The sequence below is a fragment of the Protopterus annectens genome, chromosome 2.part1 (genome assembly GCF_019279795.1).
Source record: "Protopterus annectens isolate FY-2018-M chromosome 2.part1, PAN1.0, whole genome shotgun sequence".
Classification (NCBI taxonomy): domain Eukaryota; kingdom Metazoa; phylum Chordata; order Ceratodontiformes; family Protopteridae; genus Protopterus; species Protopterus annectens.
Window position 1 is genome coordinate 822,392,113 of NC_056729.1, and position 11,166 is coordinate 822,403,278.

Genomic DNA, 11,166 nt, shown 5'->3' on the forward strand with positions numbered 1-11,166 from the left:
GAGCAATAAATCTGGACAAAGCCTAAAATAATGGAGGGAACAAGGCCAAAAATAAGGACAGATTTTAAATACTGCCATTATAAACTCAGAAAGTTGTTAAAATAACAGGAATTCTGTTAACATGCAATTTCCGGAAAATATAAAGTCTGAAACTCAAATGTATGTCATTCAGTGACTTCAATCCTCAGTTAATCTGCCAGAAAACTACAAATTTTATAAGTAACAGCCCAAAAATAATGAGGCAAAAATCTGAACAGTTGAGAAGGATGTACCTGGTATCCGTATTGCCTGGTTATTTGTTTTGCCCAGTACAAGTCATTTATAGGTTCACCAATGAATACTAGGTTATCAGTCTGCAGCCTAGCCAGTAACCAGAGGTTAGAATCAACCTCCGCACCTTGTGCATATGAAATACAAACCTTAATCATTACGACAACCTTGCTAGCTGAACTTCAGTGTTCTACTCGGGGCTTTATCCCAGTAAGCCATGGAGCATATGCTGGTTATATTTAGTCATATTACTGCTGCTAACAATACTGCATTTCTATGACTGTCATTTTATTTTATTTTTAATGTGTTTTTACACTTATTTTTTCTTGTGTTTTGAATGGCTGATTTTGTACATATTATTTTCGTAACTTTTTTTTATTTTATGTTTTTTTTATGGGCATGTTACTTAATGCTAGTTGGCTGGTAACATCTACCTTATGCTTAATCATTTTACTGTTTTTCCACAACTGAAATGAAATCAGAGACTGACAGATTTCTTTATTTTTATTATATTAGCTTGTACTTTTGGGCACAACTGAGTTTTTATATATATATATATATATATATATATATATTACTTTTTTTTGTGGGGGGGGGGGTTGTTTATGCTAAGCTGGACAGCTTCTATAGCATATCCCTTTAAAGTTCATGGGAGAAATAAGGCTGTTTTTATTTACTTTTGTTAGGACAATATAATCAGGTTATATTTATTTCCTGGGTGACGCAATTAAGCATTTTTTTTTTATTTTAACATCTTGTATGTGTAGTCCCCTTGACAGTCTAAGGTTAACATTAGAAGTCTAAATCTCAAAATGCACTTATTCGAAGCACTCCTTAAAATGAAGAACGACATTTGTGTTGCAACAGAGACCTGGTTCAAGGCAGCAGAAAGCACCCCTGCACTACCAGGCTATAACTCATTCCACATCTTTCGGCCCCAGAACTTGGACTGAAACTCCAAAGGTGATGGTGTTTCCATATTCATAAAGGATGAGCACTCCTCCAGACTGGTAGCCCAACATAATGCATCAAAGATACTTCAGGTGCAGCTAAGATTGGGTAAGACAGCGATTCAGGTCGTAGCCTGCTATAGGTCCCCAACCATGTCCCAAGACTCTCACTCCATGTTCCTAAGCACCCTGGAGAATATTAGGGTCAAACCTACCACTCTCTTACTAGGCGACTTCAATTACCCCTCCATTAACTGGGAAAACTACTTGTGTACCAATACACTTGCCCAACATTTCCTGGAGTTCATTATTTCCAATGCCCTGGATCAGCTCAGTCTTACCCCAACTAGAGGTAGCAACATCCTTGACCTGGTCATTACTAACATGGATGACCGTTGCTCTACACCAACAGTCAGCTCCTCCCTGGTTAGATCAGACCAAAAACTAATCACCTTGGAAATTCACATCTCACCTACCCCCCCCCCCCCCCCCCCGCAAAGGTATCCACCATGAAAAACTTCTCCAAAGCTGACTTTGGACTCCTAAAAACAGAGGATGCTAACTTCATGGCACCCATGCAAATAGAGAATAGCTGCATGACCGCCGAACCATACACCAATGCACTGTACAAACATGTACACAAATGCATGGAACTAGCCATACCCAACAGAACCAAGATGTTCTCCACCAAAAAAAGGAAGCCAATCTGGTGGTCCACTGCACTCTACAAAGATGAAGGAAACTGTTGCAGAAAAAGGTGAAGTCCTAAGACTGGAAAAATTCCCTTATCAGCCTCAACAAAAAGTTGAGATCCCTCATCAAAACCTCCAAAGCCAGCTATGAAGGCAAAACAGCGGCAGACACTAAAAACAAACACAAAGCCTTCTATAGTTATATCAAGAATCTCCACTGCAATAATCAGATTTGCTTTGAGCTATGGCACAATGGTACCTCCTATACTGAGCCAACAGATATTGTCAGTATACTGGCGGACAGATTCAATGCCAACATTCCCCCTTTTTCCCCTCAAAGGACCAATCTCAATACCAGAAGAATGCCAGGCACCCAGTATTACTGCTGCACGGGTTAAAACAGCACTGTCCAAGGCTAAGAATACAGCTTCTATAGGACCTGACACTATCCCTGGCTGTGTTCTACATGAAACATCTACTACAGAGTGACCTGGCACTTCACCTGTGTGCCCGGTTCAATCACAGCTTCACCTCAGGCTTTGTCCCTACCAAATGATGCACTGCTACAGTCATCCCTCTCCACAAAGGAGGAGTGACTACAGACCTTGGGAACTATTGCCCCATTAGCCTGATGAGTCTGATATGCAAAGCTATGGAACACATCATGGACCTAATAAACAAGGACATAGAGAATCTCCAAACTCTGGATCCCACACAGTTTTGTGAAAGGTAGATCATGCCTTTTCAACCTGGTTGACTTCTGAGTCAGTCACCAGAGCTGTGGATGAAGGCAAGGTGGTTCATACAGCCTACCTTGATCTGGCTAAGGATTCTGATATCATTCCCCACTCAGGAATCATAGAAAAACTCACTAAGCTAGGCATCAACCCCTATATCACTAGGTGGGTTGGAAAGTGGCTTACAGATAGAACCCACAGTTTGAAAGTAGCTGACTTCAAGTCAGACTGATGACTAGTCCCGAATGGAGTCCCACATGGTTCAGTCCTGGGTCCTCTCCTGTTTGGTATCCACTTCTCTGAAGTCCAGGCCAACACAAAGGGACTCTGGCTAACAAAATTCGCAGACTATTGCAAGTTGGGAGTGATTATTAACTTTCCAAGTGAAGTTGACATCCTATAGAATGGCCTCACTGAGACCAACGACTGGTGTCAGAACCATGGCCTTAAGCTCAATGCCAAAAAATGTATCATCCCTTTGGGGAAAAAGACCTGGTTCCCATGCATTACCACATCAATGGTAGTCCACTAAACACAGAAGTCTTTATAAGAGATCTGGGAACACAGGTTGACAGCAACCTCACTTTTGATCACCACATTGCCACTGTGGCCAGAAAGTCCTTCTATGTGGCACATCTCATTACTAAGGGTTTTGCATCCAGGAAGAAAGAGGACATTGTCTCCCTCTACTCTTCCCTCATTAGGCTAATCGAGTACAATGCCACTTTGGCATGTACCTCACTAGACACCTGCAACAACTGGAGAGGCCGCAAAAGTACCTCACAAAGAGGATCCTAGGCCTTACACACTTGTCCTTTAAGGACAGACTCAAAAAACTCTAACTATTCTCTGTCTTGTATCATCTACTTAGAGGTGATCTGTGCTCGACTTACAAAGCCATGTCTGACCCAGCTCTGTTAGAAATGCTACATCTGAAGAAATCCCAATCCCTCTGCACCACACGCTCCAGAGACCTCAACCTCATTACCACAATTAACAGAACATGCTGGAGGGACAGGTTCATAACCCAGAGGCTGCCCATGCTATGGAATAGACCTCCCATATATGTCAAGCAGAGCACTTCGCTGACCCTCTTCAACAGAAATTTTGATGAGTGTATTGGAAACAGAAAATTCACCCTTGGGATAACTCCAGTGGCTCTACTCGACAGAGGCACTGTGAACTAAGGTCGGGTGGCACAATGCCAGGGTAATCCTATGACTAGGCTTGTAAAGGCCCCAGGGCCATAAGCCTAGTACACACCTATGAATCTATTAAATAAAATAAATGTTAAATACTTATTTAACTAACTAACTATGTTAACTGAAAATAGAAAGACCCAAATGTCAATGTTAATATCAACAATGCAAACACACTGAGACTTTACTACATATGTGACTAGCAATAACCACAGGGCGCGCAAAACTTTTAGTTATGTACTCACCATAACTTCAGATGTTTGGGATCCATCTCGCCTACATTCTGACTGATGGGTTCGGAGCCGATCCCTCGGCTCCGACTCGGCACGCTTATGCCAAAGAGCGAAGTCTCTTATTGGCTGAGCTTACTATATCCCAGGATGCACCACTACCAGTCCCCCAGTTCTAGTTTGTCTGCATACATGCACACACGCACGCACTGCTTATATAACATCGCCAGATGAAACAAGATAAAAACAGTAGAACTCAAACCGTTCAATCTCTTCTGATCTCCAAGGCAGGGGGAAGGAGGGTGGGTATTAGGAATGTAGGCGAGATGGATCCCAAACATCTGAAGTTATGGTGAGTACATAACTAAAAGATGTTATGTGATCCTATCTCGCCTACATTCTGACTGATGGGACAGCGTCCCTAGCACCTGAATCCTGGGTGGCTCACTGGAAAACACTCCTGAGTACCGTGGAACCAAATGATGCTCGCCCTTTAGATGCCACATCCAATTTATAGTGGGAAATGAAAGTGTGCGGATTGGACCAAGTAGCCGCAGCACAAATCTCAGAAATAGCGAACTTGGAATGAAATGCAATAGAGGTAGCCATAGCTCTAGTAGAGTGAGCTTTGACAGATGTTGTAAGTTGCTTATTTGAAGAGGAATAAGCCTGAGTTATGCAATCTCTAATCCATTTGGCAATAGTAGCTTTAGTGTTGGTTTTACCCAGTTTATTATCTGAAAAGGACACAAACAATTGGTCTGTTTTTCGAATTTGTTGAGTCCTGTCTAGATAGAAGCGCAATTGCCTGTGAACATCCAACTTATGCAAGGTGTATTCCGCTTTGTTTGAAAATTTTGGAAAGAAAACTGGTAGCTCTAGAGATTGTTGGAGACAGAGATTAGAACAAACTTTTGGAACAAAAGATGGATTAGGCCTAAGTGATACTCTATCCTTGTGAAAAATCAAGTACGGTGGTTTGATAGATAGGGCTTGAAGTTCTGAAACTCTTCTTGCAGAGGTAATTGCAATTAAGAAGGCAGTTTTCCAAGACAGATATTTCAACTCACATGTAGCAGCCGGTTCAAAGGGAGAAGATGTTAAGGCACGAAGTACCAAATCAAGATCCCACGGAGGCGCAGGATGAAAAACTGGGGGTCTTAAAAGCACAGCACCTTTTATGAAAGTTTTACATAATCTGCTACTCATCAACGGTGGGTCTATGGATTCGTGAAATTTGGAGATAGCTGCTAGTTGGACTTTAATAGTAGAGACTGAAGATCCTTGATTAAACAAGGATGTTAAAAATTTCAAGACCTCTGGTATCGGGCCGTAATAGGGTCTAAGCCTCTGAGTTGAGCCCAGATAGCAAACCTCTTCCACTTACTGTGATACAATTTCTTAGTGGTGGGTTTGTGGGCTGAAGATAAAATGTGAATAACTTCCGGGTCCAATGTGTGATTTCTGACTAAAGTCGGAAGTGGAGGAGCCAAGCTGTTAATTTCAAAGTGTGAAGGGACTGGTGCTGTTGTCCCAACTGATGAACCAGAAGGTCCGGAGTTAGATCCAAAAACCAAGGACCGTCCCGAGTATATTTCTGTAGGTAGGGGAACCATACCTGACGAGGCCAGTACGGAGCAATTAGAATCATTGTGGACCCCAATTGGGAAGCTTTCTGGATGACTTTGGGGAGGAGTGGAACCGGAGGGAAAGCATAAAGCAGTCCTGTTGGCCAAGGTTGGACTAGAGCATCCGTAGCTGCCTCCCTTGACGGGGTCAAGGAAAAGAACCTTTGCACTTCGTGTTTTGTGGTGTTGCAAACAGGTCGCAGCACGGAATCCCCATCTTTTGAAAATCTGAGCTGCTACTGTTTCGTTCAGGGACCACTCGTGAGGAGAGAGAATAGTCCTGCTCAGTCTGTCTGCCAATACATTGGATTTTCCTGGAATGTGGGTCGCTACCAGGAAGCGGTTGGTAGCCACTGCCCATTCCCACACCCTCATGGCCTCTCTGCAAAGGGGGTAAGATCTGGTCCCTCCTTGTTTGTTTAGATACCAGACCACTGACATGTTGTCTGTGTGGATAGCGATAATGCCTTGAGGGAGAAACTTGTGGAGGGCTTGTAGGGACAGAAGTACAGCCCTCATTTCCAACACATTGATATGGAGAAATGTTTCGTTTGGAAGCCAAGAACCCTGAACTGACCTGCCCAGACAATGCCCCCCCCACCCCGTCTGGGCGGCATCCATTGTCAAGGTGGCCACCGGAGGGGGTATAACAAAAGGTCTTCCCTGATTCAGATTGGATGACAGAAGCCACCAGCGGAGGTCCCGTTTGCACATTTCTGTAATCAGTATGTGATGATTGAGGGGGAGATCCTGAAAAGACCATTGTGTCGATAACAGCCACTGAAGAATCCTCATGTGCAATCTTGCCAGAGGAACTAGGAGAACCGTGGCAGACATTGAACCTAAAAGTTGCAGGACCATCCTGGCTGGGGCTTTGGATCTTAGAAGCAGGGGTCGGGCTTGACCTTGTAATGTTTGTATCCTTTCGGTAGGAAGGAAGATTCGCATTAATTTTGAGTCTATCTCTGCTCCTATGAATCTTATGCGCTGAGAAGGCAGCAAGACAGACTTTGACCAGTTGAATGTAATTCCCAGGGAAGCACCCAGGGAGATGGTGGCTTGTAGGTTTTCTAGTAGTAGATGCCTGGTGGTGGCAGTCAGGAGCCAGTCGTCCAGATAGGGAAACACTTGGAATCCGAGACTCCTCAGGTGAGCAGTCACTACTGCCAAACACTTGGTGAACACCCTGGGGGCTGTGGTGAGACCAAAGGGCAGTGCACAAAATTGGAAATGACTGCCGCCCAGGCTGAAGCGCAGATACCTCCTGGACGCCTGATGTATCGGTATGTGATAATAGGCGTCCTTGAGATCTATGGAGCACATCCAAACATCTTTCTCCAATAATGGGAGAATGGATTGTAAAGTGACCATTCGGAATTTGGACTTCATGACGGACTGGTTTAGTTTGCTGAGATCCAAAATGGGTCTCAGGTCCCCTGTCTTTTTTGGCACTAAAAAGAACCTTGAGTAATTTCCGGATCCGATCTGGTCTGTGGGGACCGGTTGGATGACTCTAGCAGCTTTGAAGCTTCTACGGCTGCAATTTCCCTTTGACTGGGTGGTGGGTCCGGGATTTTTTTGGACGGTGGGGGTGAGTGTGTGAAGGGAATGGTGTAACCTCCAGCAATAATCCGAAGCACCCATCTGTCCTGAGTAATAGACTCCCAGGCTTTTAGGTGCTTGGCAAAACGGCACCCGACTGGCTCCGGAGCAGCACAGCTGGGCAATCCCTCATGAAGTGTGGGAGGCTGAAGAGCCACGAAAGGACTCGCGGTCTCCAGTGTTGCGGGGGCCTCTGCCGCCTCTGGGACGGCGTCTCCCAGAAAAATTTCCCCGTCCTCTGCCTCTGGAAGGGGAATCTTCCTGCTGTTGGGGAAAAAATTTCTGTGATTTGCGGAACCACATTTTCCCTCCTCTTTTAGCCTTGGGATAAGGCCGAAAGGGAGTGGAATAACGTGCTCCTACGGCAGATAAAGTCTTTCCCTCCTGCTCACAGCGGGTAAGAGTGTCTTTTACCTTGGGTCCAAACAAAGAGGACCCATCAAAGGGAGCGTCGGCAAAGGAAGACTTGAAAGCCTCCGCGAAATGACACAAACGGAGCCAGGCTTGTCTCCGTAGAGCCATGCCTGTGCCTGCCGCTCTGCCTGCCCCTTCGGCCGCATATGAAATGAGCCTCATGGACGAGTTAGAAATCGAGTTAAGGATAGCCAACTGAGAGCTAACCGACTGGGCTAGCTGCTCAAGTAGGTTACCTGAGAGGGAGTCTGAGAGCTCCTTGACCAGATCCCTCTGTAGTCTGGTGAAATGTGCCAAATAATTCAGGGACCTCAGAGTAAAGGCCGCTGAAGTCAGGGTGCGCTTCCCGTACCGGTCCATGCTCCTAGACTCCTTATTAGGAGGATGGACGGACGTTGAAGCCTCTGCCACGGCCTGCTGGGTAGCAGATGCCACCACCATGGCATCTACAGCCACGCCTTTAGTTAAGAACTCCTTCTCGGGTGGGGCAGACAAAAATTTGTTAGGGCGAGAAGGCACTGGTTCCACAGTATCTGGATGTTCCCACGCCCTCCGACAAACCAAATCCAGGAGCTCGTCGAAGGGCGGAGACACCCAGGAGGCGGAGGGCTGAGCCTCGAAGGCCTTGAGAAACACCGACTCATCAGCGGAGGGGGGTTTGGAATTCCAGCCGCCGTTGCTTAAGGATCTCTAGAATGTCTGCAAATGAGACATCATCCGAGGACGACTTTGGGGACCCCTCCGCATCATCAAGATCAGTGTCCGATGTAAGAGACTCGTCGGGGAGTCCACGTGCTTCCTCTTGCACGATCTCTTCCTTGGGGCTCCTCCGAAGACAACTCGAAGAACCCTCAGGAGGAGGGAACCCCGTGGGGTAACCTCAGGCCCCAGGGCTCCGCTGCCTAGAGACAGGGAACTGCCAAAGACCCAGTCTCCATGCCCAGGAAGGTGCCGGTAAAGCCGTAGAGATGGCGAAGAAGACTTGGCCAAGGCACTCCTCATAGCTCTGAAAGCCGGACCCCCAGAATCCTGGGAGGGTCCGGTCCCCGGAGCCATGATAGCAGACGGAAGTCCCGCGGCCGAAGCACCGAGAGGGAGGCTCGGAACCGACAGCATTGGTCCCGAAACGTCACCCCCGGGTCCAGCCGAAGAAGTCCGTGTGCTAAACTCGGACCCGAAGGCCGGGGTTGGAGTAAGGGTCGGAGCCGACCCCAGGATCTCCACTGGCTCCATCAGCACCTGCTCCGACGGAGCCAAAGCGGTCGGTGGAGGAATGGCAATGGAGTGGGCTATTGGCTCCGAAGCCAAATGGGTCGGAGCCGAAACAAATTTTTGAAAGACTGGGGACTGGAACAGTCTTTGGAGCACCCTGTCTATGTCCGAATCTGACATCCTCGATGACCTGGAAGAGACCGAACGGGTCCGAGTAGGTCTCTCCAACGGCTCCAAGGGACTAGCGGACCGGCTCCGAGGTGACTCGATAACTATCGGCGCCGAAGGAGTGTCCAAACCAATTTCCATCGGTGCCGAAGAGGACTTCGGCGCCGAGGAGGAAGTGTCTGAGCGGACAACCTTCATCGGCTCCGAGATCAGTGGAGCCGATGAAGGTGACCCGCCTCGATGCCCCCGGCGTCGGCTCCATACCCAGAGGAGTCGAGACTGGAGGCATCGAGGCAGACCGTTCCACCCTCGGCTCCGAAGTCCGTGGAGCCGAAGGAGAAGCCTGCCTATGTCTTTTGGCGGTCGGGTCCGACGGACTGGTCGGAGCCGACGCCCTTTTCTTTTTAGCAGGAGAAGGAGAGGACGCTAATGCTTCTTCAAAAGAGGGTTTTATAAGGCCTTTCAAAATAAGTTTATTTTTCCTCTCTTGGAGGACCCTCGAGGAAAACGCGTGACACACGCTGCAGGACTCCTGCAAATGTTTGGCGCCCAAACAATATACACAGAGAGAGTGGTCATCTGTGATTGACATTTTAAAACTGCACTTAGTGCACTTCTTAAAGCCCGAAGGCCTAGGAGCCTGAGACATTGTAGCAACAAATTTAGTAACTATCACAGAAAAACACACTTTTTTTTTTTTTTTTTTTTTTAAATGACTGTCACTACAATGATTAGCTTACGGTTGCCTATTAAGATTGACAGTCCGACAACTACAGAAAAAATAACTAAAGGGGATCCTAGAACCCCTAAGGATTTGAAAAAACAATTGACTGACAGGGAAAGGCCCTTCAATTCAAAGGGGCCTCTAGTCAGAACAAACACACAATCGCACACAAAATTTTCCACAAAAATACCAGTCACACACAAAAAGTACGGTATAGCTGTTAAAACAGCTTTTTTGTTATAGAATTAGAAAATTCCTGACAGAAATAGTTAGTGAAAAACACTACTTAGCTCAGCCAGCTCGAGACCACGTCTTTGCTAGTTAGCGGCAAACGAGATCTGGGGGACTGGTAGTGGTGCATCCTGGGATATAGTAAGCTCAGCCAATAAGAGACTTCGCTCTTTGGCATAAGTGTGCCGAGTCGGAGCCGAGGGATCGGCTCCGAACCCATCAGTCAGAATGTAGGCGAGATAGGATCACATAACATCTAAGAGACAGACTTTTTTTTTTTGCAGGTGACCACACCTTCTAATTACATATACACATACATAAATACACAAACATACATACAGAGACGCACACATCTACATACATTTTTATTATATACGTATATCTGTAGATGCCATCAGAGAGAGAGAGAGAGACATACTCACACACAAACACCCACAGACAGAAATACAGTGTAAGAGAAAGATGGCACCAGAGATGAGGAGTTCTACAAGTTCAAGTCTAATATTAAATAAAAGAAAAAAAAAAGAGGTATGTAGACCTCAGTTCACAGCAGTTGGAAAGAAAAACAAGCACACACTAACAAAAGTTTCAAGAAGGATGAAAAAGTAAAAAGGTGCAGTTTATTTGAAAAGCAGCTGAAGTGATGTATCCATAACAAACACATATAATTAAATTTGTAATTATACTTTAAAAGATGGAAGCCATTCAGAATATGATGTTTATTTAAAAATGTAACTACAAGCATGCCTTCATATGTCAGTAACCTACCTCTCTCATTTTAAAAAAGGCCATGCCTGTTAATAAGGAGTCTGAGCCTGCCTGGTGTTGCGGCCCTATTCGTTCCAGCTCCAGCTGATCTGCTACCTCCTGCAAGCCACCCTATGGCAGAGAAACAATTATCAAATTAAAACAGACAAAACATCAGCATTTCCACAAAAGCAAAACCATGAAGGTCACATCTCTCCAGTGGTAATAAGGCATAATAAAATTCCAGAACTGTAACAAGAATATTTACAAAGGCACATACTCAGGCATGCATTTTGCATTCTTTCTGTCTTAATGCACTAAATTTCTGAAAAAAAAATGTCCCACTATGTGGCCTATAGTAA

The 11,166-nt window shown here is 45.8% G+C and overlaps 1 long non-coding RNA gene across 1 annotated transcript in view; it reads right to left on the reverse strand.

Moving 5' to 3' along the window:
- LOC122794256 overlaps positions 1 to 10,932 on the reverse strand; it is a 66,044-nt gene extending 55,112 nt beyond the window's left edge. The window contains exon 1 of the long non-coding RNA XR_006363626.1: positions 10,826 to 10,932. This is a non-coding gene — a long non-coding RNA (uncharacterized LOC122794256). The remainder of the gene's footprint in view (positions 1 to 10,825) is intronic.
- Positions 10,933 to 11,166: the final 234 nt, after the last annotated feature.